Source organism: Dipodomys ordii, unplaced genomic scaffold, assembly GCF_000151885.1.
Source record: "Dipodomys ordii isolate 6190 unplaced genomic scaffold, Dord_2.0 Scaffold52, whole genome shotgun sequence".
Classification (NCBI taxonomy): Eukaryota; Metazoa; Chordata; class Mammalia; order Rodentia; family Heteromyidae; genus Dipodomys; species Dipodomys ordii.
In genome coordinates, this window is record NW_012267268.1 from 5773795 (window position 1) to 5783536 (window position 9742).

Below are 9742 nucleotides of genomic sequence, written 5' to 3' on the forward strand. Positions count from 1 at the left end.
GGCATGGCTCACTTGGCTGGCTTACCATTGCTAAACCCCTCCCCAACCTCACAGAGCACTTGAACAGAGAGTGAGATGATGTGTTGGCTGTCCACAGAGGCTACAGGAAGCTAGATGTCCCGGTTACCTGAGTGGTTTTATATTGTTGTTTAGTTGCTTTATGACTCAGATTACCCATCTCTTCTTTCTTTTTTATTTTGCAATAACTTCTGTGTCTCTTACTAATGGTCAGGAGAGTCTCCTCCTTCCTGCCCTCCTTGGTGCGGGGTTAGTAAGAAGTGATGTCATACCTGGGTGGGGTGGGTGGTCAGGGGGCTTGGCGGGGCTGCTCTTCTCCTGCCCACAAGTACATACAAGGCTTTTGCAAAAACAATACCCTATTTGGCAAAAGGCAGTGTTTGCCCTGGGACAGGGCCTTGCTGCCCTGATTCAGGCCCTGTTTATTCTGGCATGAGCTCTGGTGATGTCCAAGTGCTCTGAGTTTGTTGAACTTCCTGGATTTCTAATCATGCTGCCTGCCCCACTGGGGAGCTGGGGACATGTTGATTAGTGCCCTAGAGAAGATATTTCAAGGGTTCTGCAAACTCTACTCTGCCTGCCCACCCCAGGGGAAGGCAGCATGGGACAGGTCACTTGGACTGGAGGGGAGCAAGGTTGAAGGAACAGGCCAGATGCCTGGGTCAAGCTTTCCTTCTTTATAGCCCAGCTTGCCCTGTAACCCATTGTTGAATTCCTGTTCAAGAATTTTTTATCTGGCCAGGCTGGTCTTGTCCTCTTATCTGGAGTATAGCTTGCCCTGTTCAAGACTATACTTTTGCCTGGGCCTTGCCCTCCATTTAGAATTTCCTTTTTCTCATCTCTCCAGTTGAAATTCTACATAATGGAGAGAACCAAGAAGTGATTGCCTGAATTTTAAGAAGCTGACGGGAGGGAGAGATGGAATAAATGTCAAACTTTGCAACTCCCTCCATATTCCTCCATGTATTTCCCTTCCTGTAGCTCTCTATCCTCAAGGTCTCATTAGGATGATGCCAAAGCAAGCCCTCAAGTAGTCTCCGAGACCCAGGAAGCCACAGAACATGGTGGGTGTCAAAGCCTGGGCTGGTGCCTGGGGAAGTAAGGAGGTGAAGGACAGAGGCTTCCAGATCAGTCAGTGACAAGGAACAACCCTGGTCAGATCCTATCTCCAATCTTCATACTCAGTGTTCTTAGGACGTGGTCCCGGGGTTCCTTCATCAAATCTAATAAGTCTAATTGGAGGACTTGTCATTTAAGTGATAGTTCTGGAAGTCTTCCCACCCCCAGTGTGGCAAGTATACTATTAGTCCCTAAGTCACTCATGAAGACAGTGACACAAAAAGGCCCTGTTAGCAAGATGCTTCGCCTTTAATGGCCTTTGCCTTGTAATTGGCCCATCCCTTGATGGCCTTGGAGGTACCTTTCTGCCCCTATGTCCAACAAACCTTTTGCAGCTGAGGGGACACGGAGGCTAATGGCCCAGTGGATAGAATGGGGGTCCAGCAGGGTTCTGCCTGTGACCTTCCTGTCCATAGCATAGCCTCAGGATATGCTTCCTTACCTGTTGGCTGGTGCTGACCTCAGTTTTCTACCCTCCCCTTCTAAGCCTCCCATGTCTTCAGTTAAGGCAGAAGAGCAACTGCTGATATGAAGTGAGTTAGGGCTTCTTTAAGCCCCCCTCTTATACCCTCTTGTACACCCCGTACTCTAAACTCCTTACTTGTTTTCTACTGGCTCCAGTGGTGCTGGTTCTGGAAAGGCTTGCTACAATGCTATACACCATCTTCCTCCAGGGCCCAGCTGCCCACACACTAGTCTCTGTTGCCTGAGGGACCAGAATCCAAGCCAGGCTGGGTCTTGGAGTAGTCCCTGGGGACCCAGGGTTGTCATCAAAACAGGACCCACAGAGGACAGCAGAGAGGGAGGAACAGTTCTGTGCAGACTCTCTGAGTGCTGCCTCATTCCCTTCTCTCAATGACCAGTGAGCAGAACCCTGAGAAATTAAATGACTGGCCCAAGGCCACAAAGCTGGCATGGCAGAGGGCAGGATCAACCCCGATCTTTGACAGCTTTTTAATATTACAATGCAGGATGGGATTAGGGAAGGGAAAGGTGCTGGAGGAAAGGTTTAGAGAGAACACCGCTGTTCCCATGACTCAGGGTTTCTCAGTTCCAGGCCAGCAGCCAGTCTGGCCCTGGCAGTGCTGCCGCCCACCTGGTATGGCCAGAGGCCTGGAGGTTCTCTAGTGTGGTTAGTCATCCAGGTGAGCAGCAAGTAGGCACCCACCATGAGGTTCACCACCACCCCTAACTCTGCTGGTGGGAAAATAGCCCACATGATCCTTTTCACCTCAGCTAAAGCCCGAGCCTCAGGTCCAGCATGCATTGGTCCTGCCTTCCTAGAACCTGTTGCTCTGAGAGGGCCATGGCTTCTCTCATGCTGTAGTGCTGTGTCTGGGAGGTGCTAAGCACCCCCATCTCTCCTTTGAGGCCTAGCTGTTATAGATGGCAGCCAGATCCTGGCGCGCTCCACAGCGAATGTATATCAGATAAGAGCAAAGTTGTATAGTTCCACTTTAAAAGTAGATTCTGCTTGTTAGACAACATTTGGATAAAAGTGAAGTAAGGAAAAATAATAGAGCAGAAAATAAGCATTGAGTACATTTCTTCCCAGCCTTTTGCACATGTATATTTGATACTTTTGTAGTTGTGTGTGAGTGTGCATGCATGCCTATGCATGCGTGTATGTGTGTGTGTGTGTGTGTGTGTGTGTGTGTGTGCGTGTGTGCGTGTGTAGGAAACTGAGGAGCCTGGGCACAATCACTTGATTTTTTCACTCAAGGCTGATGCTCTACCATTGGAACCACAGCTCTACCTCTTGGTTTTGTATTGTTAACCATGGCTGACTCACCTAGACTCTCTGTGTACCTCATTCACCTGCACTCACCTCTGAAGCAGGTGATTACCTGCATTTGGCAGAGATCTAAATGCAAGCTTCAAGAAGCTGAAAAATGTTGGATGCTGGTGGCTCACATTTGTAATCTTAGCTACTTAGAAGGCTGAGAGCTGAGGATCTCAATTTGGAGCCAGCCAGGGTAGGAAAATCCATGAGACTCTTATCTTCTATTAACCATCAAAAAAAAAAAGTGGTACAACTCCAGCCTTGAGTGAAGAAGCTAAGGGACAGTGCTCAGGCTCTGAGTTCAAGTTTGAGTTCAAACAAAAAAAAGTTGAAAAATAGTAAGGCAGAGATGGGCTTCATCCTGAAAAGTCTGTCTGATTCCAGAACCTAGGATCTCTACCCACAATTCCAATTCCAGGTTTTTGTGCCTAGGTTTTGTTCCAACAGCAGTGTCTCCCCTCAAATGAGATACTGTATAAACACCAGGTTTAACATCTGTACACTCTTTTATCAAATGACAAAACCACAAGTATCAATTCTGTCACCAGAGCCAGAAATCTGTTATTATGAATTTCTCACCATTGGCGTTCAAACATGAGATGAAGCATTCAAATGTTCTCATTGTATATATCTCTCTATATATATGTCTAAATATATTATATGTATACCTCAGGCCACCACTTAGACACTTAGAGGATGAGGACAGTTTAGAGTGCCTAATTTTACTTGCTGACCTGTGCAATCCTGCCCTACCCCACAGAGTAGAGATGAGAGCTTACTTTAGAAGATCTACCAGCCTGCAGCCTGTATTGGTGTTGAACAGAAGCCAAACTTCACCTGGTGGGCAGGTGTGATGCCTGTCTACCTGTGGCCTGTTTGTTTGTGTGTGTGTGTGTGTGTGTGTGTGTGTGTGTGTGTGTGTGTGAGTCTTAGACAGGCAGCTCCTCCCCAACGTCACACAGCTGGGGGCCACCAAAGTTGGTATCTCACACAGATGACAAAGTACCTATTCCTCATTCTTTGGAAGTCCCAGTTTTCTTGCCTTCTGGGATCAGGGTCCATGAATGTCCACTCAGTTTCTGTAACACATTGGGAAGATTTTCATTCAAGCTGAATTTTGGCTCATCCTCACTTCCTGCCAGCCTCTGTCTAAAGTATATTTAGATTCTGCTTGCTCTGCCCATCTGCCTGGACTGGGGCAGCAGCCTCTAACGATTCCACACGTGCCCACTCTTGCTTTATTCTCTATGGAGCAATCAGAGCAATCTTTAAAAGACCTAAGTCCTCCAGTGACGCTCCTTCCTTGGAGGGGATGGTTCCCTGGCTGGCTGTGAACAATCTCATGGGAAAATGTGCTGGGCTGGTAATGGAGTGATGGTAGTGTATACCTACCCTGCGCCAGGCATGGTGCTAGACATTGTGGGAAAATAGAAAATCAAATAGAAAATAGAATCTCAAAGGAAAACCAAATTCCTTAGCTTGCTTTACCATCTCTTGCCTAGTTCCATTCTTTCCCCACTTCCTCCCTTTGGTCTCACTCTGTCACAGATAGGGAAAACCATTCTTCCTTCATTGGCTTTGACACTCCTTTGTTCTAGAATATTCTATCACTTACCTTGCCTCCTTTCCACCCAGAGGCTCTCATATACCCAGGTGCTCTCTCTCTCTCTCTCTCTCTCTCACTCTCTCTCTTTCTCTCTCCCTCTCTCTCCCTCTCATACTCTGCTCTATCTTTACTACACCCCTAAGAGATACCCCTTCCCTGGGAAAATTCTCAGTTCAGGAGCTTTAGAAGTTCTGGAAAACAAAAGACATGAGGGAATGAACTTACAACTGTCCTGATCATTTTGCTGTTTGTGTGTGATATTTTCATATTTGTTTAAAAATTCTAGGAAAGGCATCATACTCCATGGGGAGAATTAATGGGACATTGGGTGTGTTGCATATCAGTAATAGCTGTGAATGTCTGTATCTATGGTAGATAGCTGGCTGCTACCCCTTTCCCAGCATTTCAACAAGACCCTGAGAATTGACTGACTTAGTGAGCTATAAGGCCTTTTCCTCCTGGGTTTTGTCTTACATGAATGGAGCTCAGTGACCCTGTCTCAAATCCCTCTTCAGTGCAGGGATGAAGCTTGGCCAAATCTTCTGGCAAAGTCTGAGTTGAAGCTTTCTTGCTGGGGACAAGGCCTACATCTCTGGGTATTAGGGTGGCAATGAATCTGACCAAGCCCCTCCCATCATGATTATTCTCCATGGCTGCCAGCTTTGGTGATAGCAGCCCCCATCATGCCCCTGTCCCTCCTGAGCTACAAGCAAGGGGAGTTATGAAACCAGTTCTTCCTCCTCACAAGGCTTTGTTGAAAGATTTGCCTCGCACCAGGCCCATGGGAGAGCTGGACAGGTCGCCACAGGTGGTTTCTGTTTATAAGAAGTGGTGAGCTGGAGGAAGATTCTGGGCTGTGTTTAGGCATGGGCAAAGCCCTTGGTCCTCAGCCCACTGCTGACAGTTCAGTAGTCCTGGATATTGCCCCTGAGAAATTTCCCTGGTTGAGATGAGAACTTATGTTCTGAAGGTACCCAGCATCCCTTGGTAAGGTCATTTCTCTTGGCTAAGGGCTCCCTGCTCCAGTGCTCCCTGACACTTTGTGCTTGACCTCTCCTAGAGCCCAGTCATTGTGGCTGAGGTACCCAGGTCCAGAGGCCATTCTCAGCTGGGATCTACCTCTCCACAACATCTGCGGTCAAGACAATGTTCCAACTTGCAGGAACTGAACTTATCTGGAAGTGAATGTGGTGACTGTGGGCACATTGGATAAAATGTAGAGACTCCTGGCCTTCCAGGCTTTAGAGAAGGATGGCCAGGCTCTGGAAAGAGGCTTGGGGGGGAGCTGAAGTCAACCCTAATTTATGAGCCAGACAGGGCCTACCAGTGGATAAAAAGCAAACCCCTGCAGAGCCAATGCCCTGGGGACAAAGGCCTGCTTAAGGGAAAAGCTCTGTGTGTGTGTGTGTGTGTGTGTGTGTGTGTGTGTGTGTCTACTGAAAGTGTTAAACACCAGGAACTTGACACGGGGAGCCCAGCAAAGGCTTCGAAGTGACCCCCCCCCCCAGCTGTACATAGCCCAGCTGCTTGGCCCTGGATGTCCTTCCTGGCTAGCTGTCATACCAGCTCCCGGGTGCCTGATACGCACACAACAAATATTTGTTCATTGACAACTTGGGCAGGTTTCTGTCCCCTCCACAGGGCTGGGGCAGCGAGGCTGATGGTGACATTCCCATGCTACTTACTGTCAACAGAGAGACTCCAGCCTCATGTGGGTGGCAGTATGGAAGTGACTGCGTAGGACCGGCCTTGAGGCTGGTGGGCCCTGATCCTGCTTCATGAGCAAGTGGACCACAAGCAGCACTCAAGGAAACCATGGGTACTTGTAGGGGTCCCCATGAGCGCTGATACATATGAGGAGAGGCCCTGGAAGGGGCCTGGGCTGCCTCCAACTCAAGCAGAGGCCAGAGCACAGTGGAGCTCTTTGTGGGAGCGTGACTTTGTTAGGCTTCTCCCGGCTGCTTGAGGGCGAGCGGTTCAGTTCATTTGACAAATATTTATCAGGCTTTTACCGGATGCCAAGCCTTGCTCCAAGAGCTATAGTGAGGCTCAGAGGAGACAAATGGTGGCTGCCTCTAGCCTGTCCTGGGACCTAGGAGGGCCTCACTGCATAGTTAGGATGAAGCCACATGGATCCCCTGAACACTGGGTCTGGCCCTCAGGAGAGAGTGGAGACAGACAAACTTTTCATGTATCCCTCTTTTCCCTGAACACCCACGTGCCTTACTTATTGAAGCTCTCATTGAATGGATCCAAAGTGGAGGGCCGGAGTCCACTCTGAGGCTTGCTTACTGTACATATCTAAGTCTACCTTTCTGCTTGAGTTGAAGCCAAGTTTGATAAAGGCAAAGGCCCCTGTTAAAGAATGCTAAAATTGCAAAACACTTTGTTGTCTAGTCTGTCTTGTCAGCCTCTGCTCCACTGGACACCAGGGATTTATTACCTACACTTCTACCATGGGAACACCTGCATTTGAATACCACCAAAGACGGGGCGCTCGCTACTCCTAAGCACTAGGAAAAACTCCTCTTACTTTTCTTTCTCTTGAGTTCAGTGGCTGCCTTAGGGCCAAGTAGGCAACCTGTGTAGATGCAGTGTGAGGGGAATGAGAAGTCTTCAGTGCCCAGGGAAAGGCCACCAAGATGTGGGAGGGCAACTGAAAACTAAACTGAGGAAAAGCCATTCACCTCCAAGCCAGCTCAGAGGACCAATATGACAAGGCCAGGCCTAGAAGGATCCTCTGCTGTCTCAGGTCACCGAGATGTGACTGTGTTAGGACCGAGCCTGGGGAGTGCTGGCTTCCCACAACCCCCAGCTCAGCACAGCACATACCTATGCATACATGGGGGGAAACGCTGATTTTTGTGGACCATGCAGGAGGCTAAAGGACCAATGTCAAAATGTCCACAACACAAAAAAAGTTCTGACCACATGTTTTCTCTCATGTGTGGAAGCTATATCTAACATACACAGGACACCATACATTATACAGGACTCTAGGCATCCATGTACAGTGAGACCATAGGGGAGATGCACAAAGGCACAGTGGCTATGTGCCTCTGATCATATAAAATAATATTTATCAAAATGAACTCCAGGAAATGAAAACAAGAGGTTTTTTAGTTTGTTGTTATTTTAGTTTTGTTTTCTTTTTGACTTGTTTTTCCCTTTATCTGTTTTGGGTAAGAGGAGGCACAGAAATGGAGGGACAAAGGGTGAATAAATACAGCAGCAGCACTCACTAGACACTATGTTGGAAATGAATTATACAACTTGTGGGTAGGGCTGGAAGAGAAGGGAAAGAGAAAAGTATTCTTTACCTGACTTATGTAACTATAACCTTTCTATACATCACCTTTGTACTGACAATAAAAAATAAATTTTAAAAAAGCCAGAAGAATTCAATCGAATGATGCTCAAGTTCCAGACTCAGTCCCTTTGAGCATCTATTGAGACTTTTGACCTGAATAGCACTGTCCACATGGGACGGAGTTAGTCAAGTGGATTACCAGCTGCTGCTGGTCTCTAAGGAGGAATGAAGGTGAGGGAATTTAGTTACAACAAACAAAGTGATTGTGACAGGCACAGTGTTGCATGCCTATAATCCCAGCCCTCAGGGGTTGGAGATAGGAAGATCTTAGTTCAAAGCCAGCCTGAGAGAAAAGTTAGCTCAAGATCCTATCAAAAACAAAAACAAACTAAGACCAAAACTACAGGAGGCATGGCTTCAGTGGTGCAATCCTTGCTTACCAAGCTCTAAACTCAATCCCCAATACCACCAGAAAAGGAAAAACAACAAAGTAAACAGGATCCCAGATGAGGAATTTGTTCTTTGTTCTGTGGGAGGTGATCACAGGTGGAAGGGACGGGGAGAAGCAATTAATCCTCTTATTGGTATTCTATTGACCTTCTGGTGAAGTAAGGAGGTCAGGTCTGCCTGGCGCCATATTGGCCCCATGGTGGATTGCAGGGTCTGGCATCTTGTCTTCATGCTGGGGGAAGTAAACCACCTGCCCATCATCTTCCTCCCAGGTAATAGGCATGTCTGGATCCCAGGAGGCAGGGGTGGGCACTTGGCTGATAGGTTACTGAATCTGTTAGTTCAGTGCCTGGGACTGGGAATTTCCTGAGGATCTGCCCCTTGCACAGACCTATTTAGGCCCCGACCAGCCTAGCCACCAGGACTCCATGCCACTTGTGTCCCTGTGATCGTGTCCTGTGTCCTGTCTCCTGGCTCATCTCCAGTCATCATGGAGTCCCAATTCAGCTCTCCACTGGAGCTGAACTGGCTTGTTGACATTGTTTTTGTTACTTTTTCCTCTTTAGCATGTTTCCTAGCTGTGTTGTGTGTATTTGGGGACTGCAGGCCTTTGTAACAAAGGGTGGCCTGCAGCCTGCTAACCGTATAATAAGGACTCTAATATTCTATTTTTTAAAATGTGGCTTCTGGAATGATTCACCTTACAACACTGGGTATAGACTTCAGCGGGCTCCAGGCCAGTGTTCTGAGGTGAGCGGGTCTGCTCCCAGGCTGCTGGGCCCTGGCTCTGCTCATGGCATCAAGGCATCTTTGAGGTTAGTAATGCTCAGGGGGGCTTAGAAGCTGCTTCTTGCCCTGTTTGTGCCAGGCGGACACAAAAGTCATGGCTGCCAATTAAGAGTACAGTTCAGGTCCCCAAATCACCTTTAAAACACTCCCTTTAAATTCCCCTCTCCACCTGATCTCAGGTGGCCAGCTGGTTAGTACACAACTGCAAAAGCATGAACTTTGGGCGTCTAGGAACAGGGTTTAAATGGAGGATGTGCCCACACTTACAGGTTGTGTCTGGACAAGACTTCTCAAAACCCATCAAAGGCCCTGCTTCCGTGTTTGCAGGTGGAAGTGCTAAAACCACCAGCCTGGAGGCTGTTCAGAGAACACATTATCTAATACACAGGAGAGTCCCACTGAGCTCAGGGCATCTACACTGCCCCTCCTAGGGTGACTTATGGAAATATTTCTTTTCTTAGCACCCTGAATGAGAGACTGCTTTGACAGTAGGGGATGAAGCCTCTCCACTTCAGGCCAGATCATCCCCCCTGGCTAGAGGATTCTGTGCCTATACCCTGAGGCCCCCCCCTAGCTTTCTAGATGGTCCACATCAGATGTGGCCTCCACACCTGGCAGTGGCCAGGCTTTCCCTGAGGAAATGTGGGTGTGCTGGCAGGTGGAGGCT